The sequence below is a fragment of the Pleuronectes platessa genome, chromosome 9 (assembly GCF_947347685.1).
Source record: "Pleuronectes platessa chromosome 9, fPlePla1.1, whole genome shotgun sequence".
NCBI lineage: Eukaryota > Metazoa > Chordata > Actinopteri > Pleuronectiformes > Pleuronectidae > Pleuronectes > Pleuronectes platessa.
In genome coordinates, this window is record NC_070634.1 from 821974 (window position 1) to 849115 (window position 27142).

Sequence of the window (27142 nt, forward strand, 5' to 3'; positions counted from 1 at the left end):
AATAGTCACTAAATCAAAAATGGCGGGCTTCCTGTTGCGTTTTTCATAATGCTCCAAGAGGCTTTTTTGTACATCTGGTGATGATACACAACTGTCTTCAATTTCGTGAGGATCAGTGAATGCTAAATGAGGTGCATCTCCGTAAATGAGGGGCTCTCCGTTGGTGGCGCTGTTGAGCCATTTTGCCACGCCCATTTCCAAATACCCCAGAATACGTAAATTTTCACGACTTTCTAACTTACTGCAAACTTTTACAACTTTTTGAGCATGTTAAAGCCCTCAAAAAGCCAATTCATTAACGACACAGCAAAATAATAATAATAACTAGGGCTACGTTGTAGCACTTGCGGGCCCGAGCACCCGCACGTTGAAGCTTGTTGCGGTCGGTGGAGAGAGCGATCGATGACCAAGCGCACATCATCGATCGAGCATGCACTTCTCCACGTTGCATGCGTTTTGCGCTCTGCGGCAGTAGGTTTGCCAGTAGGTGGCGCCATCACTATTATTACGCACAGACATATATATCTGTTCATGTAGGCGCTCTGATGTAGCGTGAGCAATTTTGTGTCAATTGGACAATGTTAACACAACTTAATTTTCACACTGATCAGTAGGTGGCGCTATGGCCCTGAACTAATATTTATATGTGGAGCTGTTCAGATCAGTATTGTGATCATAGGTCAGTAGTTTGGAGCCGGTTGGATAATGCAGAGTGGATTAACAAAGTACTTCCTGTTTCCTGGAGAATCAGTAGGTGGCGCTATGACACTGAGGAAATATTGACACATAGAGCTGTTCAGGCTTGTACTCTTATCATGTGACAGAAGTTTGGTAGTGATAGGACAATGCACAGTGGAATTATGAAAACATCGTGTCCTTTGGCGAAGGATGATCCTTCGCCAAACATCAATGTTTACATGGTTTGAGGAAATGTCACAATTCTGACCTTGATTCAATGACTTGACTGAGCTCATTTGAGCTGTATATCTTAAAGCAGCCAGGAGCAGTTCATCAAAGTATAAAACATGTCACTTCATGTTGCCACCAGGGGGCGCTGTGATTTCAAGTCATAATTTCTGTGTAGATGTCATCAGGCCGAAACTCTTGTCTTACATGTCTAGTTTGGACTTGATTGGACCATGTATGTTCGAGATACAGATGCTCGTGTTTTGATGGCGTGTAACCAAACTTTAATGCCACGCCACGGTCACACGGTGTGAAGGGAAAAAAATCCCTTAATCAGTCTTTATCTCAATCTTGTTGTGATGACACTCATCTGAATTTGAAGTTGATCTGATGAAAGCTCTACGACAAGTAAATCAAAGTAAAAATGTGGAATAGGGCTAAAATGGCCACTAAATCCAAAATGGTGGGCTTCCTGTTTAGTCTAGTATATCTATCCAAGAGACTTATTTGTTTGTTATGAAAAGACACATGCCCAAATCGATTTTTGTACATGTCGGCCAATCTTAGTGCCGGGGCTGCCCGTTAGGGGGCGCTAGTCAGTTATTTTGACACGCCCATTCCTTAAAACCATATGAAAATCTTCAGGGGGGGGATGTTGTTGCACACATGTAGTTTGAGTGAGATAGAACCATGAACACTGAAGTTAGAGCAATTTCGTGTTTCGCGGCGAGTTGATGAACTTTGATGCCACGCCATTAATATGGCGTTTGACGAAAAAGCACAGTTATCTTATGCCTTCATTATCAATGTCTTGAGACCCATTTGATACAGTTTGACATGGTTGAGGTCAGTGGATGAGGAGGAATACATCCAAGTGTAAGACAAGCAAAAAACAAGACATTTCCTGGTGCCACCAGGGGGCGCTGTGATTTTAAGTCATTATTTCTGTGTAGATGTCATCAGGCCGGGACTCTTCTCTTACATGTCTAGTTTGGACTTGATTGGACCATGTATGTTCGAGATACAGATGCTCGTGTTTTGATGGCGTGGAACCAAACTTTGACGACACGCCACGGTCACACGAAGTGACGGAAAAAAATTCCGTTGATCAGTTTTTTTCTCAATCTTGTTGTGATGACACGCGTCTAATTTTTAAGTTGATCTGATGAAAGCTCTACGACAAGTACATTAAACTAAAAATGTTGAATTTGGCCAAAATGGCCACTAAATCCAAAATGGCGGGCTTCCTGTTGCGTTTTTCATAATGCTCCAAGAGACTTTTTTCTATGATTATTCACGTTACACCAGTGTCTAGATTTTGGTGAAAATCGCTTATGTGGAAACCTAAGGGCTGGTTCCAGGGGGCGCTGTTGAGCCGTTTTGCCACGCCCATTTCCAAATACTCCAGATTACGTAAATTTTCACCACTCTCTAATTTACTGGAAAGTTTAAAAACTTTTTGAGCACGTTGAAGCCCTCAAAAAGCCAATTCATTGTTCGGAGAATAATAAGAATAATAATAACTAGGGCTACGTTGTAGCACTAACGGGCCCGAGCACAGGCAATTTCAAGTCTGTTGCGGTCGGTGAAGAGAGAACGTTCAATGAGAAGCGCTCGTCTCTGCGTTGCATGCGTTTGGGCACTGCGGCAAGGACTATCGCTTCACTTACTGTAGCCAGCAGGAGGCTCTATGAACTAGAGGTAAGTAACCTTGAAACTATACTACAACAAAACCTATTGCTTCATCTATCATCATATGCTTACATGCCGCAAGGCTTTTTTAATATAAAACTGTTATAAAAGTTACAGTTTATTTAACACGTCTAATGAACAGATTGAAGCAAGTTAGCTGCAGGGTCGTATGTTTGGTTGAGACTTTATGTTTTATTATAATAAGTTAATATCAATATGCTACACGTGTAAGTTGCATGTGATAGTAACTATGTTTCACCATTATTCTGTTGAAGGCTGGTATATCCACCATTACTATTCCCACCGCGTTTATTTAGCCTGTCATGGAGTTTTAAAGTGAATATGACAGTTTAGATATGATTATAATCTCCACACATCAGTGTTGTAAACAGTTCTCAAATTAATTATATAATTATGTTTTCAAACCGAGGGAAGTGGAGAGACTTGATGTGGACTGTTATCAATAGCTCTGTGGGAGATTATCACCTTGAATATTACAGATGAGGTAGAAAGACATTTTATCTATTTTTACAATGTTGTATTTCTTTCAGTACTTTTATCAAAAGCGACTTAAAATATGTGCATTTAACCATTAGGATACAAACCCAGACCACAGTACAACGGTTCTATCTGAAATCTGTTGTGCTTCATACACAACACAAAACATTCTTTAACAGTGAGTTTTTTCATCTTCATAGATGAAGAACTGCAGCACCTGATGTCCTCAGCAGCAACATGGTGGAGATCTGATTTGATACACTTTAGATAAGAACCCAGTGTTTTATATTTCTGCTTTGTCATAAGAGACAGAACATGGTCATCACAGCTGTGTCCTTCAGGCTCGTCCGTCCCTAATAAAATGATAGGAAACATGAAAGTATGTCATAATTATAGAGAAAGAGTTACATATGAACAAAGTGTGTATTCTTATTTTCGGTGGATATTCAACTATGTATTTGAATATGCTTTTGGATTAAAACGTGCACTACCATGACAATGAATGTTTAGTATGGAGCTATTTCACATTAAAAGTATTGCATTATAATTTAACACATTATGTATTATGTGCAATACTTTGTAAGTAATGAAAACAGGTCTGTACCTGGAGTCAGTGTTCAGTCTGGTTGGATTCAAGTTGTGTCTCACGCTGGACATCCTAGAGGAACATTGAACACAAATACACAGATATGTAAAGTCATACATGTGCCATGTTATCTGCTTAACAGACTTTTACATGGTAATAATGAAATATTAATTCAAAGTTAATCAGATCATAATCATTTCAGCTTAGGAAATAGGTAGTGCATATTAGCCAACAATTCTGTATGACACTGTCTGTTCTAGTAAAGTTACAAGGCTATGATTTACTCATATTTAACAAAAGAATTCAGTGAAGTCTGTCTGAGATTAACGATTTAAATACTGAAGGTGGGAGACACGGTTACTTTTCACTGTAACACGTTACAACACTACTCTGAAGAAAGAGCTTTAGGACACGTAATGCTCCTTTGAACAGCTGCTCTTGCAATGCAGATGTGACTTTAAACACTCAGGTTTCTCAGGTTTCAGTTAGCATCGCTAGCCCGCTAGCGAAACTAACTTACAAGCCGACACACAGTCTCCTGTCTCAGAGTCATCCGCATAAAGTAACGCTTATATCTGCTGGGTGGACCCGCTCATGTCCTTTCATGTCGGTGTTTGTCGGTAATAACCCCAATCGAATCGAAGAACAGTTACTGCACCCATTCGAAGATATTGTTAGCTTGCTTGTTAGCGAGCTAGTTAGCCTCCGGCGCTAGCGAAAAACAAGCCGACACACAGTCTCCTGTCTCAGATTCATCCTTATAAACGAACGCTTATCTCTGCTTGGTGGACCTGGGTTCATGGCGGTTGTTTCGGTAACAGCTGGCATTCGCATCGAACCCGTTGATATACACTGAGCTGGTATGTAGCTCCCGGATTAGCGTCCCGTAGCTATCACGGCTGATTCAAAGGCACCCTGCGAATCACATCGAAATAAAATACTTAATGTGACTTACCACAGAAACGGAGGCGCAGACATCGTTACCGTGACCGTCAGGAGAAGGAGCAGAACATCAAATTGTGTAATTTACCGGGTATGTGGGTGTAAGCCATTTCATGAGGCGTTCACGTGTAACTGGTGAAAGCCGAACTCACAACACACAGCACAGCTTACACTGTGACGTCACGTGAATTTCAAACATCTATATCGCTTAAACGAGGGAGTTAAAATAAAATACACCCCCCTCAGAGTTGTCATGAAGGAAGAACTTAGCGATTGAGACTAAAACCAAAGTTTGAGCAATGCTGTAAAAGGTTTAATTCTCCTCTAAAGTTGGCCACCCTGTAAACACAGTCTGTTAATGCATAGATAACACAAAGCATGGTCTGACACTGCCATCTAGTGACTAAATATTGCAGCACATCTGCCAGATATAGATGTTTTCATTCCTCAAACTGGAAGCCACACCACGGTCACACAGTATTATGAAAAGTTGCAATTTCGTTAACTTTAGATCTTCATCTTGTTTTGAACACATGCATCAAATTTTTACGTTGATTTAATGAAGGCCCTACGAGTAGTGAATCAAACTGTAACACATAGAAAAACAAGACATTTGCTGTTGCCACTAGGGGACGCTGTGATTTTAAGTCACGATTTCTGTACCGATGTCTTCAGGTCGCGACTCTTGTGTTATGTGTATAGTTTGGACTCGATTGGACAAAATATGTCCAAGATACAGGAGCCCGTGTTTTGATGGCGTTTAATCAAACTTTGAGGCCACACCACGGTCAGACGGTTTTGCTAAAACTTAATCCTTCAATAACTTTAGATCTCCATTTTGTTGTGATGACGATCGTCTAAATTGTAAGTTGATTTGATGAAAGCTGTAGGAGGAGTACGTAAAACAAAAAATATCGAATATGACCAAAATGGCCACTAAAGTCAAACTGGCGGGCTTCCTGTTGCGTTATTCATAATGCACTGATGGACTTTTTTGTGCATCTAGTCATGATACACAATAGTCTTTGTTTTTTTTGAAGATCGGTGAATGCTAAATGAGGGGCTTTTCCGTAGGTGGCGCTCTTGAGCCATTTTGCCACGCCCTTTTCAAAATACTCCAGAATACGTAAATTTTCGCCGCCTTCGAATTTACTGCAAACTCCTACAACTTTTTGAGCACATTAAAGCCCTCAAAAAGCCAATTCATTTAAGCTAAGAAAAATAATAATAATAATAATAATAATAATCATTTCAATTTCAATAGGGCCTCCCACCGATTTCGGTGCTCGGGCCCTAATAAGAATAATGCCTACAATTTCAATAGGGCCTCTCACCATTCGGTGCTCGGGCCCTAACTAGGGCTACGTTGTAGCACTAACGGGCCCGAGCACAGGCAATTTCAAGTCTGTTGCGGTCGGGGAAGAGAGAGCGATCGATGACCAAGCGCACGTCTCTGCCTTGCGTGTGTTTTAAGCTCTGCAGCAAGAATAAACGCTTCACTTCCTGTAGCCAGCAGGTGGCGCTATGATTTTAAGTCATGGTGTCTTTGTAGATGTCATCAGGTTGCGACTCTTGTCTTACATGTCTAGTTTGGAGTCGATGGGACCAAATATGTCTAAGATATAGAAGCTTGTGTTTTCATGGCGTTCATCACACTTTGCCGCCACGCCACGGTCAGACGGTGTGTCAGAAAGTTGTTTCTTTGATAACTTTTTATCTCCATATTGTTGTGATGACACTCATCTAAATTTTTTGTTGATCTGATGAAAGCTCTACGAGAAGTACATCAAAATAGAACATGTACCAAAAAAAGATATTTCCTGCTGCCACCAGGGGGCGCTATCATTTTAAGTCAAGATTTTTGTGTTGTTGTCTTCAGGTCGCGACTCTTGTCTTACATGTGTAGTTTGGAGTCCATGGGACCAAATATGTGTGAGATATAGAAGCTCGTGTTTTGATGGCGTTTCGTCACACTTTTACGCCCCGCCACAGTCAGACAGTGTGGCGAAAAGTTTTTTCTTTGATAACTTTAGATCTTCATTTTGTTGTGATGACAGTCGTATAAATTTTAAGTTGATCTGATGAAAGCTCTCCGAGAAGTACATAAAAATAGAACATGTACCAAAAACAAGACATTTCCTGCTGCCACCAGGGGGCGCTGTAATTTTAAGTCAAGATTTTTGTGTTGTTGTCTTCAGGTCGCGACTCTTGTCTTACATGTGTAGTTTGGAGTCCATGGGACCAAATATGTGTGAGATATAGAAGCTCGTGTTTTGATGGCGTTTCGTCACACTTTTACGCCCCGCCACAGTCAGACAGTGTGGCGAAAAGTTTTTTCTTTGATAACTTTAGATCTTCATTTTGTTGTGATGACAGTCGTATAAATTTTAAGTTGATCTGATGAAAGCTCTCCGAGAAGTACATAAAAATAGAACATGTACCAAAAACAAGACATTTCCTGCTGCCACCAGGGGGCGCTGTAATTTTAAGTCAAGATTTTTGTGTTGTTGTCTTCAGGTCGCGACTCTTGTCTTACATGTGTAGTTTGGAGTCCATGGGACCAAATATGTGTGAGATATAGAAGCTCGTGTTTTGATGGCGTTTCGTCACACTTTGACGCCCCGCCACAGTCAGACGGTGTGGCGAAAAGTTTTTTCTTTGATAACTTTAGATCTTCATTTTGTTGTGATGACAGTCGTCTAAATTTTAAGTTGATCTGATGAAAGCTCTACGATAAGTGCATTAAAGTAAAAAATTATGGAATATGACCAAAATAGTCACTAAATCAAAAATGGCGGGCTTCCTGTTGCATTTTTCATAATGCTCCAAGAGGCTTTTTTGTACATCTGGTGATGATACACAACTGTCTTCAATTTCGTGAGGATCAGTGAATTCTAAATGAGGTGTTTCTCCATAAATGAGGGGAAGCTCTGTTGGTGGCGCTGTTGAGCCATTTTGCCACGCCCATTCTTTAAAACCATCTGAATATCTTCAAGGGAGGGGGGCTGATGATACACACATGTAGTTTGAGGGAGATGGACCCATGAACACGGAAGTTAAAGCGTTTTCGTGTGTCATGGTGAGCTGATGTGACGCCCCGCCACAGTCAGACAGTGTGACGAAAAGTTGTTTCTTTGATAACTTTAGATCTCCATCTTGTTGTGATGACACTCGTCTAAATTTTCAGTTGATGTGATGAAAGCTGTACGAGAAGTATATCAAAGTAAAAGATTATGGAATATGACCAAAATGGCCACGAAATCGAAAATGGCGTGCTTCCTGTTGCGTTTTTCATATTGCTCCGAGCGCGTTTTTTGTGCATCTGGTGATGATACACAACTGTCTTCAATTTCGTGGGGATCAGTGAATGCTAAATGAGGTGTTTCTCCGTAAATGAGGGAAAGCACCATTGGTGGCGCTGTTGAGCCATTTTGCCACACCCATTTCCAAATACCCCAGAATACGTAAATTTTCACGAGGCCCATAATCTGCTCTATAGATGTTGAATGCATTCTGTAGTGAGAACACATTCAAGCACATGTCCTACACCTCCATGAGAGGGGGGAGGGGTGAGAAGGGGGAGGGATGAGAGGGGTGAAAGGGGGTGGGGTAAGATGGGGGCGGGGTGAGAGGGGGGCGGGGCCTTCAAAACAGGTTGATCTGAGGAGGTCTGTTTTAGACAGAGTATAAAGGTGCTGTTTTAAATTATCCTTGGGGTATTTTTACCAAAATATTTTACAGACATTTCATTAAGAACCCAAGGAACCATATCAACTGTGGTGAAATGGAAATAATATGTCCCCTTTAAAGCGAATATGTCCCCTTTAAAGCGTTTTCGTGTGTCATGGCGAGCTGATTTGACGCCCCGCCACAGTCAGACGGTGTGTCGAAAAGTTGTTTCTTTGATAACTTTAGATCTCCATCTTGTTGTGATGCCACCCGTCTAAATTTTAAATTGATGTGATGAAAGCTCTCCGACAAATAAATCAAAGCGCACGATGTACAAAAACAAGACATTTCCTGATGCCACCAGGGGGCGCTTTCCTTTTAAGTCATGATTTCTAGGTAGATGTCTTCCGGTCGCGACTCTTGTCTTATATGTGTAGTTTGGAGTCGATTGGACAAAATATGTCTAAGTTACAGAAGCTCGCTTATATTGGCGTTTAGTAGAACTTTGAGACCTCACCACGGTCACACGGTATGATGAAAAGTTTAAATATTGATAACTTTAGATCTTCATCTTGTTTTGTAGAGTCTCATCTAATTTTTAAGTTGATCTGATGAAAGCTCTCCGAGTAGTACATAAAAACATAACACGTCTTAAAAACAAGACATTTCCTGTTGCCACCAGGGGGCGCTGTGATTGTAAGTCACAATTTCTGCAGTGATGTCTTCTGGTCGCGACTCTTGTCGTATGTGTCTAGTTTGGACTCAATTGGACAAACTATGTCTGAAATATGGAAGCCTGTGTTTTGATGGCATTTCATCAAACATTAACGCCACACCACGGTCAGACGGTTTTGCTAAAACGTAATCCTTCAATAACTTTAGATCTCCAATTTGTTGTGATGACGATCGTCTAAATTTGAAGTTGATCTGATGAAAGCTGTACGACAAGTACATCAAAGAAAAAATATGGAATATGACCAAAATGGCCACTAAAGTCAAACTGGCGGGCTTCCTGTTGCGTTATTCATAATGCACTGATGGACTTTTTTGTGCATCTAGTCATGATACACAATAGTCTTTGTTTTTTTTGAGGATCGGTGAATGCTAAATGAGGGGCTTTTCCGTAGGTGGCGCTCTTGAGCCATTTTGCCACGCCCTTTTCAAAATACTCCAGAATACGTAAATTTAAGCCGCCTTCGAATTTACTGCAAACTCCTACAACTTTTTGAGCACATTAAAGCCCTCAAAAAGCCAATAAGTTTAATCGGAAAAAAATAATAATAATAATAATAATAATAATAATAATCATTTCAATTTCAATAGGGCCTCCCACCGATTTCGGTGCTCGGGCCCTAATAATAATCATTTCAATTTCAATAGGGCCTCCCACCGATTTCGGTGCTCGGGCCCTAATAATCATTTCAATTTCAATAGGTCCTCTCACCGATTTCGGTGCTCGGGCCCTAATAATAATAATCATTTCAATTTCAATAGGTCCTCTCACCGATTTCGGTGCTCGGGCCCTAATAATAAGAATAATAACTAGGGCTACGTTGTAGCAGTAACGGGCCCGAGCACAGGCAATTTCAAGTCTGTTGCGGTCGGGGAAGAGAGAGCGATCGATGACCAAGTGCACGTCTCTGCCTTGCGTGCGTTTTAAGCTCTGCAGCAAGAATAAACGCTTCACTTCCTGTAGCCAGCAGGTGGCGCTATGATTTTAAGTCATGGTGTCTTTGTAGATGTCATCAGGTCGCAACTCTTGTCTTACATGTCTAGTTTGGAGTCGATGGGACCAAATATGTCTAAGATATAGAAGCTTGTGTTTTCATGGCGTTCATCACACTTTGCCGCCACGCCACGGTCAGACGGTGTGTCAGAAAGTGGTTTCTTTGATAACTTTTTATCTCCATATTGTTGTGATGACACTCATCTACATTTTTTGTTGATCTGATGAAAGCTCTCCGAGAAGTACATAAAAATAGAACATGTGCCAAAAACAAGACATTTCCTGCTGCCACCAGGGGGCGCTGTCATTTTAAGTCAAGATTTTTGTGTTGTTGTCTTCAGGTCGCGACTCTTGTCTTACATGTGTAGTTTGGAGTCCATTTTACCAAATATGTCTGAGATATAGAAGCTCGTGTTTTGATGGCGTTTTGTCACACTTTGATGCCACGCCACAGTCAGACGGTGTGTCAAAAAGTTGTTTCTTTGATAACTTTAGATCTCCATTTTGTTGTGAGGACACTCGTCTAAATTGTAAGTTGATCTGATGAAAGCTCTGCTACAAGTGTATCATAGAAAAAAACATGGAATATTCCCAAAATGGCCACTAAATCCTAAATTGCTGGCTTCCTGTTGCGTTTTTCATAATGCTCCGAGAGGCTTTTTTGTGCGTCTGGTCATGATACACAACTGTCTTAAAAATCGTGAGGATCAGTGAATGCTAAATGAGGTGCTTCTCCGTAAATGAGGGGAAGCTCCATTGGTGGCGCTGTTGAGCCATTTTGCCACGCCCATTTCCAAATACCCCAGAATACGTAAATTTTCACGACTTTCTAACCAACTGCAAACTTTTACAACTTTTTGAGCAAGTTAAAGGCCTCAAAAAGCCAATTCATTGCGCTCCGCGAAATAATAATAATAAGAATCATTTCAATTTCAATAGGTCCTCTCACCGATTTCGGTGCTCGGGCCCTAATAATCCTTTCAATTTCAATAGGTCCTCTCACCGATTTCGGTGCTCGGGCCCTAATAATAATCATTTCAATTTCAATAGGGCCTCCCACCGATTTCGGTGCTCGGGCCCTAATAATCATTTCAATTTCAATAGGTCCTCTCACCGATTTCGGTGCTCGGGCCCTAATAATAATAATCATTTCAATTTCAATAGGTCCTCTCACCGATTTCGGTGCTCGGGCCCTAATAATAAGAATAACTAGGGCTACGTTGTAGCACTAACGGGCCCGAGCACAGGCAATTTCAAGTCTGTTGCGGTCGGGGAAGAGAGAGCGATCGATGACCAAGCGCACGTCTCTGCCTTGCGTGCGTTTTAAGCTCTGCAGCAAGAATAAACGCTTCACTTCCTGTAGCCAGCAGGTGGCGCTATGATTTTAAGTCATGGTGTCTTTGTAGATGTCATCAGGTCGCGACTCTTGTCTTACATGTCTAGTTTGGAGTCGATGGGACCAAATATGTCTAAGATATAGAAGCTTGCATTTTCATGGCGTTCATCACACTTTGCCGCCACGCCACGGTCAGACGGTGTGTCAGAAAGTTGTTTCTTTGATAACTTTTTATCTCCATATTGTTGTGATGACACTCATCTAAATTTTTTGTTGATCTGATGAAAGCTCTCCGAGAAGTACATCAAAATAGAACATGTACCAAAAACAAGACATTTCCTGCTGCCACCAGGGGGCGCTGTCATTTTAAGTCAAGATTTTTGTGTTGTTGTCTTCAGGTCGCGACTCTTGTCTTACATGTGTAGTTTGGAGTCCATGGGACCAAATATGTCTGAGATATAGAAGCTCGTGTTTTGATGGCGTTTCGTCACACTTTGACGCCCCGCCACAGTCAGACGGTGTGGCGAAAAGATTTTCTTTGATAACTTTAGAGCTTCATTTTGTTGTCAAGACAGCCGTCTAAATTTTAAGTTGATCTGATGAAAGCTCTACGAGAAGTGTATTAAAGTAAAAAATTATGGAATATGACCAAAATAGTCACTAAATCAAAAATGGCGGGCTTCCTGTTGCGTTTTTCATAATGCTCCAAGAGGCTTTTTTGTACATCTGGTGATGATACACAACTGTCTTCAATTTCGTGAGGATCAGTGAATGCTAAATGAGGTGCATCTCCGTAAATGAGGGGCTCTCCGTTGGTGGCGCTGTTGAGCCATTTTGCCACGCCCATTTCCAAATACCCCAGAATACGTAAATTTTCACGACTTTCTAACTTACTGCAAACTTTTACAACTTTTTGAGCATGGTAAAGCCCTCAAAAAGCCAATTCATTAACGACACAGCAAAATAATAATAACTAGGGCTACGTTGTAGCACTAACGGGCCCGAGCACAGGCAATTTCAAGTCTGTTGCGGTCGGGGAAGAGAGAGCGATCGATGACCAAGCGCACGTCTCTGCCTTGCGTGCGTTTTAAGCTCTGCAGCAAGAATAAACGCTTCACTTCCTGTAGCCAGCAGGTGGCGCTAGGATTTTAAGTCATGGTGTCCTTGTAGATGTCATCAGATCGCGACTCTTGTCTTACATGTCTAGTTTGGAGTTGATTGGACCAAATATGTCCAAGATACAGACGCTCGTGTTTTGATGGCATGTGATCAGACTTTGACTCCACGCCATGGTCAGAGTATGGTGTTTTCCTATTTTTTAGCAGGTAAAAATACCAGTTAAATGTCAACAGTTGTCTTTATTGTCGTTCTGTTATTTAATAAATGCAACAAACTATAGTTTTTATATATATTGTATAACTATATATATATATATGTATATATATAACTTTATAACCTGTGTTATCAAATATGTTGTGCGGCAACAGACAGCTTTAAATTGGGGGAAGAGTGGAGGAAATAGTAAAGGTTGCCTACCCCTGCCTTAGGTGACACAATTTGTGCCTTGGTCAAACCATGATCCTACACTGCCCTCTAGTGACTTAATATTGCGGTACAAGTAGGTTGTGCCGGCAATATAAAGCCACTAGAGGTCAGTATAACACCATGAAACACATACATGGTTGAAATGAAAACATGTCTTTTCATTTTGCACATCAAGATTTTAAGCCTCACCACGGTCACACGGATTGATGAAAAGTTTAAATTTTGATAACGTTAGATCTTCATCTTGTTTTGTAGAGTCTCATCTAATTTTTAAGTTGATCTGATGAAAGCTCTCCGAGTAGTACATAAAAACATAACACGTACAAAAAAAACACATTTCCTGTTGCCACCAGGGGACGCTGTGATTTTAAGTCACGATTTCTGTACAGATGTCTTCAGGTCGTGACTCTTGTCCTATGTGTATAGTTTGGACTCGATTGGACAAAATATGTCCAAGATACAGGAGCCCGTGTTTTGATGGCGTTTAATCAAACTTTGAGGCCACACCACGGTCAGACGGTTTTGCTAAAACTTAATCCTTCAATAACTTTAGATCTCTATATTTATGTGAAGACAGTCGTCTAAATTTTAAGTTGATCTGATGAAAGCTCTACGAGAAGTGTATTAACGTAAAAAATTATGGAATATGACCAAAATAGTCACTAAATCAAAAATGGCGGGCTTCCTGTTGCGTTTTTCATAATGCTCCAAGAGGCTTTTTTGTACATCTGGTGATGATACACAACTGTCTTCAATTTCGTGAGGATCAGTGAATGCTAAATGAGGTGCATCTCCGTAAATGAGGGGCTCTCCGTTGGTGGCGCTGTTGAGCCATTTTGCCACGCCCATTTCCAAATACCCCAGAATACGTAAATTTTCACGACTTTCTAACTTACTGCAAACTTTTACAACTTTTTGAGCATGTTAAAGCCCTCAAAAAGCCAATTCATTAACGACACAGCAAAATAATAATAATAACTAGGGCTACGTTGTAGCACTTGCGGGCCCGAGCACCCGCACGTTGAAGCTTGTTGCGGTCGGTGGAGAGAGCGATCGATGACCAAGCGCACATCATCGATCGAGCATGCACTTCTCCACGTTGCATGCGTTTTGCGCTCTGCGGCAGTAGGTTTGCCAGTAGGTGGCGCCATCACTATTATTACGCACAGACATATATATCTGTTCATGTAGGCGCTCTGATGTAGCGTGAGCAATTTTGTGTCAATTGGACAATGTTAACACAACTTAATTTTCACACTGATCAGTAGGTGGCGCTATGACCCTGAACTAATATTTATATGTGGAGCTGTTCAGATCAGTATTGTGATCATAGGTCAGTAGTTTGGAGCCGGTTGGATAATGCAGAGTGGATTAAAAAAGTACTTCCTGTTTCCTGGAGAATCAGTAGGTGGCGCTATGACACTGAGGAAATATTGACACATAGAGCTGTTCAGGCTTGTACTCTTATCATGTGACAGAAGTTTGGTAGTGATAGGACAATGCACAGTGGAATTATGAAAACATCGTGTCCTTTGGCGAAGGATGATCCTTCGCCAAACATCAATGTTTACATGGTTTGAGGAAATGTCACAATTCTGACCTTGATTCAATGACTTGACTGAGCTCATTTGAGCTGTATATCTTAAAGCAGCCAGGAGCAGTTCATCAAAGTATAAAACATGTCACTTCATGTTGCCACCAGGGGGCGCTGTGATTTCAAGTCATAATTTCTGTGTAGATGTCATCAGGCCGAAACTCTTGTCTTACATGTCTAGTTTGGACTTGATTGGACCATGTATGTTCGAGATACAGATGCTCGTGTTTTGATGGCGTGTAACCAAACTTTAATGCCACGCCACGGTCACACGGTGTGAAGGGAAAAAAATCCCTTAATCAGTCTTTATCTCAATCTTGTTGTGATGACACTCATCTGAATTTGAAGTTGATCTGATGAAAGCTCTACGACAAGTAAATCAAAGTAAAAATGTGGAATAGGGCTAAAATGGCCACTAAATCCAAAATGGTGGGCTTCCTGTTTAGTCTAGTATATCTATCCAAGAGACTTATTTGTTTGTTATGAAAAGACACATGCCCAAATCGATTTTTGTACATGTCGGCCAATCTTAGTGCCGGGGCTGCCCGTTAGGGGGCGCTAGTCAGTTATTTTGACACGCCCATTCCTTAAAACCATATGAAAATCTTCAGGGGGGGGATGTTGTTGCACACATGTAGTTTGAGTGAGATAGAACCATGAACACTGAAGTTAGAGCAATTTCGTGTTTCGCGGCGAGTTGATGAACTTTGATGCCACGCCATTAATATGGCGTTTGACGAAAAAGCACAGTTATCTTATGCCTTCATTATCAATGTCTTGAGACCCATTTGATACAGTTTGACATGGTTGAGGTCAGTGGATGAGGAGGAATACATCCAAGTGTAAGACAAGCAAAAAACAAGACATTTCCTGGTGCCACCAGGGGGCGCTGTGATTTTAAGTCATTATTTCTGTGTAGATGTCATCAGGCCGGGACTCTTCTCTTACATGTCTAGTTTGGACTTGATTGGACCATGTATGTTCGAGATACAGATGCTCGTGTTTTGATGGCGTGGAACCAAACTTTGACGACACGCCACGGTCACACGAAGTGACGGAAAAAAATTCCGTTGATCAGTTTTTTTCTCAATCTTGTTGTGATGACACGCGTCTAATTTTTAAGTTGATCTGATGAAAGCTCTACGACAAGTACATTAAACTAAAAATGTTGAATTTGGCCAAAATGGCCACTAAATCCAAAATGGCGGGCTTCCTGTTGCGTTTTTCATAATGCTCCAAGAGACTTTTTTCTATGATTATTCACGTTACACCAGTGTCTAGATTTTGGTGAAAATCGCTTATGTGGAAACCTAAGGGCTGGTTCCAGGGGGCGCTGTTGAGCCGTTTTGCCACGCCCATTTCCAAATACTCCAGATTACGTAAATTTTCACCACTCTCTAATTTACTGGAAAGTTTAAAAACTTTTTGAGCACGTTGAAGCCCTCAAAAAGCCAATTCATTGTTCGGAGAATAATAAGAATAATAATAATAAGAACTAGGGCTACGTTGTAGCACTTGCGGGCCCGAGCACCCGCACGTTGAAGCCTGTTGCGGTCGGTGGAGAGAGCGATCGATGACCAAGCGCACATCATCGATCGAGCATGCACTTCTCCACGTTGCATGCGTTTTGCGCTCTGCGGCAGTAGGTTTGCCAGTAGGTGGCGCCATCACTATTATTATGCACAGACATATATATCTGTTCATGTAGGCGCTCTGATGTAGCGTGAGCAATTTTGTGTCAATTGGACAATGTTAACACAACTTAATTTTCACACTGATCAGTAGGTGGCGCTATGACCCTGAACTAATATTTATATGTGGAGCTGTTCAGATCAGTATTGTGATCATAGGTCAGTAGTTTGGAGCCGGTTGGATAATGCAGAGTGGATTAACAAAGTACTTCCTGTTTCCTGGTGAATCAGTAGGTGGCGCTATGACACTGAGGAAATATTGACACATAGAGCTGTTCAGGCTTGTACTCTTATCATGTGACAGAAGTTTGGTAGTGATAGGACAATGCACAGTGGAATTATGAAAACATCGTGTCCTTTGGCGAAGGATGATCCTTCGCCAAACATCAATGTTTACATGGTTTGAGGAAATGTCACAATTCTGACCTTGATTCAATGACTTGACTGAGCTCATTTGAGCTGTATATCTTAAAGCAGCCAGGAGCAGTTCATCAAAGTATAAAACATGTCACTTCATGTTGCCACCAGGGGGCGCTGTGATTTCAAGTCATAATTTCTGTGTAGATGTCATCAAGCCAGAACTCTTGTATTGCATGTCTAGTTTGGACTTGATTGGACCATGTATGTTCAAGATACAGATGCTCGTGTTTTGATGGCGTGTAACCAAACTTTAACGCCACGCCACGGTCACACGGTGTGAAGGGAAAAAAATCCCTAAATCAGTTTTTATCTCAATCTTGTTGTGATGACACTCATCTGAATTTGAAGTTGATCTGATGAAAGCTCTACGACAAGTAAATCAAAGTAAAAATGTGGAATAGGGCTAAAATGGCCACTAAATCCAAAATGGCGGGCTTCCTGTTTAGTCTAGCATATCTATCCAAGAGATTTATTTGTTTGTTATGAAAAGACACATGCCCAAATCGAATTTTGTACATGTCGGCCAATCGTAGTGCCGGGGCTGCCCGTTAGGGGGCGCTAGTCAGTTATTTTGCCACGCCCATTCCTTAAAACCATATGAAAATCTTCAGGGGGGGGATGTTGTTGCACACATGTAGTTTGAGTGAGATAGAACCATGAACACTGAAGTTAAAGCAATTTCGTGCTTCACGGCGAGGTGATGAACTTTGATGCAACGCCATTAATATGGCGTTTGACGAAAAGTCACAGTTATCTTATGCCTTCATTATCAATGTCTTGAGACCCATTTGGTACAGTTTGACATGGTTGAGATCAGTGGATGAGGAGGAATACATCCAAGTGTAAGACAAGCAAAAAACAAGACATTTCCTGGTGCCACCAGGGGGCGCTGTGATTTTAAGTCATTATTTCTGTGTAGATGTCATCAGGCCGGGACTCTTGTCTTACATGTCTAGTTTGGACTTGATTGGACCATGTATGTTCGAGATACAGATGCACGTGTTTTGATGGCGTGGAACCAAATTTTGACTTCACGCCACGGTCACACGAAGTGACGGAAAAAAATTCCGTTGATCATTTTTTTTCTCAATCTTGTTGTGATGACACCCGTCTAATTTTTAAGTTGATCTGATGAAAGCTCTACGACAAGTACATTAAAGTAAAAATGTGGAATTTGGCCAAAATGGCCACTAAATCCAAAATGGCGGGCTTCCTGTTGCATTTTTCATAATGCTCCAATAGACTTTTTTCTATGATTAGTCACGTTACACCAGTGTCTAGATTTTGGGGAAAATCGCTTATGTGGAAACCTAGGGGCTGGTTCCAGGGGGCGCTGTTGAGCCATTTTGCCACGCCCATTTCCAAATACTCCAGAATACGTAAATTTTCACCACTCTCTAATTTACTGGAAAGTTTAAAAACTTTTTGAGCACGTTGAAGCCCTCAAAAAGCCAATTCATTGTTCGGAGAATAATAAGAATAATAATAAGAACTAGGGCTACGTTGTAGCACTAACGGGCCCGAGCACAGGCAATTTCAAGTCTGTTGCGGTCGGGGAAGAGAGAGCGATCGATGACCAAGCGCACGTCTCTGCCTTGCTTGCGTTTTAAGCTCTGCAGCAAGAATAAACGCTTCACTTCCTGTAGCCAGCAGGTGGCGCTAGGATTTTAAGTCATGGTGTCTTTGTAGATGTCATCAGGTCGCGACTCTTGTCTTACATGTCTAGTTTGGAGTTGATTGGACCAAATATGTCCAAGATACAGACGCTCGTGTTTTGATGGCGTGTGATCAGACTTTGACTCCACGCCATGGTAAGAGTTTAGTGTTTTCCTATTTTGTAACAGGTAAAAATAGCAGTTAAATGTCAACAGTTGTCTTTATTGTCGTTCTATTATTTAATAAATGCAACAAACTATAGTTTTTATATATATTGTATGTCTATATATATATATATAACTTTATAACCTGTGTTATCAAATATGTTGTGCGGCACCAGACAGCTTTAAATTGGGGGAAGAGTGGTCGAGCACAGGCAATTTCAAGTCTGTTGCGGTCGGGGGAGAGAGAACGATCGATGACCAAGCGCATGTCTCTGCCTTGCGTGCGTTTTAAGCTCTGCAGCAACATTGAACGCTTCACTTCCTGTAGCCAGTGGCGCTAGGATTTTAAGTCATGATGTCTGTGTAGATGTCATCAGGTCGCGACCCTTGTCTTACATGTCTAGTTTGGAGTTGATTGGACCAAATATGTCCAAGATACAGACACTCGTGTTTTGATGGCGTGTGATCAGACTTTGACTCCACGCCATGGTCAGAGTTTGGTGTTTTCCTATTTTGTAACAGGTAAAAATAGCAGTTAAATGTCAACAGTTGTCTTTATTGTCGTTCTATTATTTAATAAATGCAACAAACTATAGTTTTTATATATATATATATAACTTTATAACCTGTGTTATCAATAATGTTGTGCGGCACCAGACAGCTTTAAATTGGGGGAAGAGTGGTCAAGCACAGGCAATTTCAAGTCTGTTGCGGTTGGGGAAGAGAGAACGATCGATGACCAAGCGCATGTCTCTGCCTTGCGTGCGTTTTAAGCTCTGCAGCAACAATAAACGCTTCACTTCCTGTAGCCAGCAGGTGGCGCTAGGATTTTAAGTCATGATGTCTTTGTAGATGTCATCAGGTCGCGACCCTTGTCTTACATGTCTAGTTTGGAGTTGATTGGAACAAATATGTCCAAGATACAGACACTCGTGTTTTGATGGCGTGTGATCAGACTTTGACTCCACGCCATGGTTAGAGTTTGGTGTTTTCCTATTTTGTAACAGGTAAAAATAGCAGTTAAATGTCAACAGTTGTCTTTATTGTCGTTCTATTATTTAATAAATGCAACAAACTATAGTTTTTATATATATTGTATGACTATATATATATATATATATATATATATATATATAACTTTATAACCTGTGTTATCAAATATGTTGTGTGGCACCAGACAGCTTTAAATTGGGGGAAGAGTGGTCGAGCACAGGCAATTTCAAGTCTGTTGCGGTCGGGGGAGAGAGAACGATCGATGACCAAGCGCATGTCTCTGCCTTGCGTGCGTTTTAAGCTCTGCAGCAACAATAAACGCTTCACTTCCTGTAGCCAGTGGCGCTAGGATTTTAAGTCATGATGTCTTTGTAGATGTCATCAGGTCGCGACCCTTGTCTTACATGTCTAGTTTGGAGTTGATTGGACCAAATATGTCCAAGATACAGACACTCGTGTTTTGATGGCGTGTGATCAGACTTTGACTCCACGCCATGGTCAGAGTTTGGTGTTTTCCTATTTTGTAACAGGTAAAAATAGCAGTTAAATGTCAACAGTTGTCTTTATTGTCGTTCTATTATTTAATAAATGCAACAAACTATAGTTTTTATATATATTGCATGACTATATATATATATATATATATATATAACTTTATAACCTGTGTTATCAAATATGTTGTGCGGCAACAGACAGCTTTAAATTGGGGGAAGAGTGGAGGAAATAGTAAAGGTTGCCTACCCCTGCCTTAGGTGACACAATTTGTGCCTTGGTCAAACCATGATCCTACACTGCCCTCTAGTGACTTAATATTGCGGTACAAGTAGGTTGTGCCGGCAATATAAAGCCACTAGAGGTCAGTATAAGACCATGAAACACATACATGGTTGAAATGAAAACAGGTCTTTTCATTTTGCACATCAAGATTTTAAGCCTCACCACGGTCACACGGATTGATGAAAAGTTTAAATTTTGATAACTTTAGATCTTCATCTTGTTTTGTAGAGTCTCATCTAATTTTTAAGTTGATCTGATGAAAGCTCTCCGAGTAGTACATAAAAACATAACACGTCTTAAAAACAAGACATTTCCTGTTGCCACCAGGGGGCGCTGTGATTGTAAGTCACAATTTCTGCAGTGATGTCTTCTGGTCGCGACTCTTGTCGTATGTGTCTAGTTTGGACTCAATTGGACAAACTATGTCTGAAATATGGAAGCTTGTGTTTTGATGGCGTTTCATCAAACTTTAACGCCACACCACGGTCAGACGGTTTTGCTAAAACGTAATCCTTCAATAACTTTAGATCTCCAATTTGTTGTGATGACGATCGTCTAAATTTGAAGTTGATCTGATGAAAGCTGTACGACAAGTACATCAAAGAAAAAATATGGAATATGACCAAAATGGCCACTAAAGTCAAACTGGCGGGCTTCCTGTTGCGTTATTCATAATGCACTGATGGACTTTTTTGTGCATCTAGTCATGATACACAATAGTCTTTGTTTTTTTTGAAGATCGGTGAATGCTAAATGAGGGGCTTTTCCGTAGGTGGCGCTCTTGAGCCATTTTGCCACGCCCTTTTCAAAATACTCCAGAATACGTAAATTTTCGCCGCCTTCGAATTTACTGCAAACTCCTACAACTTTTTGAGCACATTAAAGCCCTCAAAAAGCCAATTCATTTAAGCTAAGAAAAATAATAATAATAATAATAATAATAATCATTTCAATTTCAATAGGGCCTCCCACCGATTTCGGTGCTCGGGCCCTAATAATGCCTACAATTTCAATAGGGCCTCTCACCATTCGGTGCTCGGGCCCTAATAATGCCTACAATTTCAATAGGGCCTCTCACCATTCGGTGCTCGGGCCCTAACTAGGGCTACGTTGTAGCACTAACGGGCCCGAGCACAGGCAATTTCAAGTCTGTTGCGGTCGGGGAAGAGAGAGCGATCGATGACCAAGCGCACGTCTCTGCCTTGCGTGTGTTTTAAGCTCTGCAGCAAGAATAAACGTTTCACTTCCTGTAGCCAGCAGGTGGCGCTATGATTTTAAGTCATGGTGTCTTTGTAGATGTCATCAGGTTGCGACTCTTGTCTTACATGTCTAGTTTGGAGTCGATGGGACCAAATATGTCTAAGATATAGAAGCTTGTGTTTTCATGGCGTTCATCACACTTTGCCGCCACGCCACGGTCAGACGGTGTGTCAGAAAGTTGTTTCTTTGATAACTTTTTATCTCCATATTGTTGTGATGACACTCATCTAAATTTTTTGTTGATCTGATGAAAGCTCTACGAGAAGTACATAAAAATAGAACATGTACCAAAAAAAGATATTTCCTGCTGCCACCAGGGGGCGCTGTCATTTTAAGTCAAGATTTTTGTGTTGTTGTCTTCAGGTCGCGACTCTTGTCTTACATGTGTAGTTTGGAGTCCATGGGACCAAATATGTGTGAGATATAGAAGCTCGTGTTTTGATGGCGTTTCGTCACACTTTTACGCCCCGCCACAGTCAGACAGTGTGGCGAAAAGTTTTTTCTTTGATAACTTTAGATCTTCATTTTGTTGTGATGACAGTCGTATAAATTTTAAGTTGATCTGATGAAAGCTCTCCGAGAAGTACATAAAAATAGAACATGTACCAAAAACAAGACATTTCCTGCTGCCACCAGGGGGCGCTGTGATTTTAAGTCACGATTTCTGTACAGATGTCTTCAGGTCGTGACTCTTGTCCTATGTGTATAGTTTGGACTCGATTGGACAAAATATGTCCAAGATACAGGAGCCCGTGTTTTGATGGCGTTTAATCAAACTTTGAGGCCACACCACGGTCAGACGGTTTTGCTAAAACTTAATCCTTCAATAACTTTAGATCTCTATATTTATGTGAAGACAGTCGTCTAAATTTTAAGTTGATCTGATGAAAGCTCTACGAGAAGTGTATTAACGTAAAAAATTATGGAATATGACCAAAATAGTCACTAAATCAAAAATGGCGGGCTTCCTGTTGCGTTTTTCATAATGCTCCAAGAGGCTTTTTTGTACATCTGGTGATGATACACAACTGTCTTCAATTTCGTGAGGATCAGTGAATGCTAAATGAGGTGCATCTCCGTAAATGAGGGGCTCTCCGTTGGTGGCGCTGTTGAGCCATTTTGCCACGCCCATTTCCAAATACCCCAGAATACGTAAATTTTCACGACTTTCTAACTTACTGCAAACTTTTACAACTTTTTGAGCATGTTAAAGCCCTCAAAAAGCCAATTCATTAACGACACAGCAAAATAATAATAATAACTAGGGCTACGTTGTAGCACTAACGGGCCCGAGCACAGGCAATTTCTATTCTGTTGCGGTCGGTGAAGAGAGAACGTTCAATGACCAAGCGCTCGTCTCTGCGTTGCATGCGTTTGTGCACTGCGGCAAGGATTATTGCTTCACTTCCTGTAGCCAGCAGGAGGCTCTATGAACTAGAGGTAAGTAACCTTGAAACCATACAACCAAACCTATTGCTTTAACTATCACCATATACTTACATGCCTCAAGGCTTTTTTAATATAAAATTGTTATAAAAGTTAGTTTATTTAACACGTCTAATGAACACATTGAAGCAAGTTAACTGCAGAGTCGTATGTTTGGCTGTGACTTTGTTTTATTTTAATAAGTTAATATCAATACGCTACATGTGTAAGTTGCATGTGATAATAACTGTGTTTCACCATTATTCTGATACAGGCTGATATATCCACCATTACTATTTTCACATCGTTAATTTAGTCTGTCATGGAGTTGTAGAGTCAATTAGACAGTATAGATAAGATTATAATGTCCACACATCAGTGTTGTAAACACTTCTCCAGTTAATTATATAATTATGTTTTCACACTGAGGGAAGTGGAGAGACTTGATGTGGACTGTTATCAACAGCTCTGTGGGAGATCATCACCTTGAATATTACAGATGAGGTAGAAAGACATTTTATCTATGTGTACAATGTTGAATTTCTTTCTCACGTTTTATCAAAAGCGATTTAAAGTATGTGCATTTAACCATTAGTATACAAACCCAGAGCCCAGTACATCGGTTCTATCTGAAATATGTGGTGCTTCATACACAACACAAAACATTCATAACAGTGCACTTCTGCTCCTCATTAATGCAGCTCCTGATGTCCTCAGCAGCAACATGGTGGAGATTTGCAGCTTCATGCTGGTCAACTGGAAGACAACTGATCAAGATTAAAAGATTAAGATTAAGATCCATTTATTCGTCCCAAACACATGCACAGACATGCAAAGGCACACTCATGCAGGTAGGGAAATTTAATCTCTGCTTTTTACCCATCTGGTGCAGGACACACAGAGCAGTGAGCGACCATGTACGGCGCTCACGGAGCAGATGTTGGGGGAGTGAGGTGCCTTGCTCAGGGGCACTAGAGAGGGTAGGGAGACTCTTGGATTTTTGGACAGATCAATCCAGGTTTGTCTTTTGTTGTCTCTCCGTGGAGTCGAACCGGAGACGAACCAGAGACCTTCTCTGCCCATAGTCCAAGTTTCTGCCCTCTACACATCACTCCATACGTTGCTCCCTTAACTACAGATGGCCTGCGAATGTCATGGAGTTTTACAGTGAATTAGACAGTTTAGATATGATTTTAATCTCCACACATCAGTGTTGTAAACAGTTCTCAAATTAATTATATAATTATGTTTTCACACTGAGGGAAGTGGAGAGACTTGATGTGGACTGTTATCAATAGCTCTGTGGGAGATTATCACCTTGAATATTACAGATGAGGTAGAAAGACATTTTATCTATTTTTACAATGTTGTATTTCTTTCAGTACTTTTATCAAAAGCGACTTAAAATATGTGCATTTAACCATTAGGATACAAACCCAGACCACAGTACAACGGTTCTATCTGAAATCTGTTGTGCTTCATACACAACTCAAAACATTCTTTAACAGTGCGTTTCTTCTCTTTATAGATGAGGAACTGCAGCACCTGACGTCGTCAGCAGCAACATGGTGGTCAACACGTGGACGACTGCATCATCATCAGAAGCTACACAACACTTCTAAATTCCTCCCTTAAATAAAGATGGCCTGCAACTGTTTGGTGGTGGCAGTCATTGCTAAGTGGCATGGATAAGAATTCATTTCTATCTTCATTATGGTTGGTTAAAATAATAAAAACTTATAACAACAATGTGTATCTTTTGCTTTCTGATTTGATACACTTTAGATAAGAACCCAGTGTTTAATATTTCTGCTTTGCCATAAGAGACAAAACATGGTCAATTGGTCATCACAGCTGTGTCCTTCAGGCTCGTCCGTCCCTAATAAAATGAGAGGAAACATAAAAATAATCAGATCATAATCATTTCATCTTAGGAAATAGGTAGTGTACATCATTTTCAAATTCTCTATGAACACTGTCTGTTCTAGTAAAGTTCACGGCTATAATGTATTTATATTTAACAAAATAATTCAGGGAAGTCTGCCTGAGATTAACGATGTAAACACTAGTAGACACGGTTATTTTTCACTGTAACACGTGACAGGACATCAACACTGTGACTCTGAATAAAGAGCCTTAGGATACGTAGTGCTCCTTTGCACAGCTGCTCTTACAATGTGTAGCAAGTGCTAAATCTCCATTAGTATAATAGTAATGAAAATCACCCTTCACATAATTGAACATATATTTTCCATGTGAACCGCTTTAACACAGTTCAATTCCGGAGCAAAATGTAACTTATACAGTATTTATTAGAGTTACATATGAACAAAGTGTGTATTCTTATTTTCGGTGGATATTCAACTATGTATTTGAATATGCTTTTGGATTAAAACGTGCACTACCATGACAATGAATGTTTAGTATGGAGCTATTTCACATTAAAAGTATTGCATTATAATTTAACACATTATGTATTATGTGCAATACTTTGTAAGTAATGAAAACAGGTCTGTACCTGGAGTCAGTGTTCAGTCTGGTTGGATTCAAGTTGTGTCTCACGCTGGACATCCTAGAGGAACATTGAACACAAATACACAGATATGTTAAGTCATACATGTGCCATGTTATCTGCTTAACAGACTTTTACATGGTAATAATAAAATATTAATTCAAAGTTAATCAGATCATAATCATTTCAGCTTAGGAAATAGGTAGTGCATATTAGCCTACAATTCTGTATGACACTGTCTGTTCTAGTAAAGTTACAAGGCTATGATTTACTCATATTTAACAAAAGAATTCAGTGAAGTCTGTCTGAGATTAACGATTTAAATACTGAAGGTGGGAGACACGGTTACTTTTCACTGTAACACGTTACAACACTACTCTGAAGAAAGAGCTTTAGGACACGTAATGCTCCTTTGAACAGCTGCTCTTGCAATGCAGATGTGACTTTAAACACTCAGGTTTCTCAGGTTTCAGTTAGCATCGCTAGCCCGCTAGCGAAACTAACTTACAAGCCGACACACAGTCTCCTGTCTCAGAGTCATCCGCATAAAGTAACGCTTATATCTGCTGGGTGGACCCGCTCATGTCGTTTCATGTCGGTGTTTGTCGGTAATAACCCCAATCGAATCGAAGAACAGTTACTGCACCCATTCGAAGATATTGTTAGCTTGCTTGTTAGCTTGCTTGTTAGCGAGCTAGTTAGCCTCCGGCGCTAGCGAAAATGAAGCCGACACACAGTCTCCTGTCTCAGAGTCATCCTTATAAACGAACGCTTATCTCTGCTTGGTGGACCTGCATTCATGGCGGTTGTTTCGGTAACAGCTGGCATTCGCATCGAACCCGTTGATATACACTGAGCTGGTATGTAGCTCCCGGATTAGCGTCCCGTAGCTATCACGGCTGATTCAAAGGCACCCTGCGAATCACATCGAAATAAAATACTTAACGTGACTTACCACAGAAACGGAGGCGCAGACATCGTTACCGTGACCGTCAGGAGAAGGAGCAGAACATCAAAGTGTGTAATTTACCGGGTATGTGGGTGTAAGCCATTTCATGAGGCGTTCACGTGTAACTGGTGAAAGCCGAACTCACAACACACAGCACAGCTTACACTGTGACGTCACGTGAATTTCAAACATCTATATCGCTTAAACAAGGGAGTTAAAATAAAATACACCCCCCTCAGAGTTGTCATGAAGGAAGAACTTAGCGATTGAGACTAAAACCAAAGTTTGAGCAATGCTGTAAAAGGTTTAATTCTCCTCTAAAGTTGGCCACCCTGTAAACACAGTCTGTTAATGCATAGATAACACAAAGCATGGTCTGACACTGCCATCTAGTGACTAAATATTGCAGCACATCTGCCAGATATAGATGTTTTCATTCCTCAAACTGGAAGCCACACCACGGTCACACAGTATTATGAAAAGTTGCAATTTCGTTAACTTTAGATCTTCATCTTGTTTTGAACACATGCATCAAATTTTTACGTTGATTTAATGAAGGCCCTACGAGTAGTGAATCAAACTATAACACATAGAAAAACAAGACATTTGCTGTTGCCACCAGGGGACGCTGTGATTTTAAGTCACGATTTCTGTACCGATGTCTTCAGGTCGCGACTCTTGTCTTATGTGTATAGTTTGGACTCGATTGGACAAAATATGTCCAAGATACAGGAGCCCGTGTTTTGATGGCGTTTAATCAAACTTTGAGGCCACACCACGGTCAGACGGTTTTGCTAAAAC

General features: G+C 40.8%; 3 long non-coding RNA genes across 3 annotated transcripts in view; all 3 read right to left on the reverse strand.

The window, feature by feature from the left end:
• LOC128447706 (uncharacterized) overlaps nt 1-27142 on the reverse strand; it is a 137711-nt gene that overhangs the window by 82762 nt on the left and 27807 nt on the right. The window lies entirely within an intron of this gene.
• Nucleotides 2752-5237, reverse strand: LOC128447709 (uncharacterized). The gene is made up of 3 exons (XR_008339661.1): nt 4638-5237; nt 3701-3754; nt 2752-3449 (listed from the first exon to the last, which is right to left on the reverse strand). It is a non-coding gene; the product is annotated as an uncharacterized LOC128447709 (long non-coding RNA).
• LOC128447707 (uncharacterized) lies at nt 23666-26031 on the reverse strand. Its single transcript, XR_008339659.1, has 2 exons — nt 25399-26031; nt 23666-24759 (listed from the first exon to the last, which is right to left on the reverse strand). It is a non-coding gene; the product is annotated as an uncharacterized LOC128447707 (long non-coding RNA).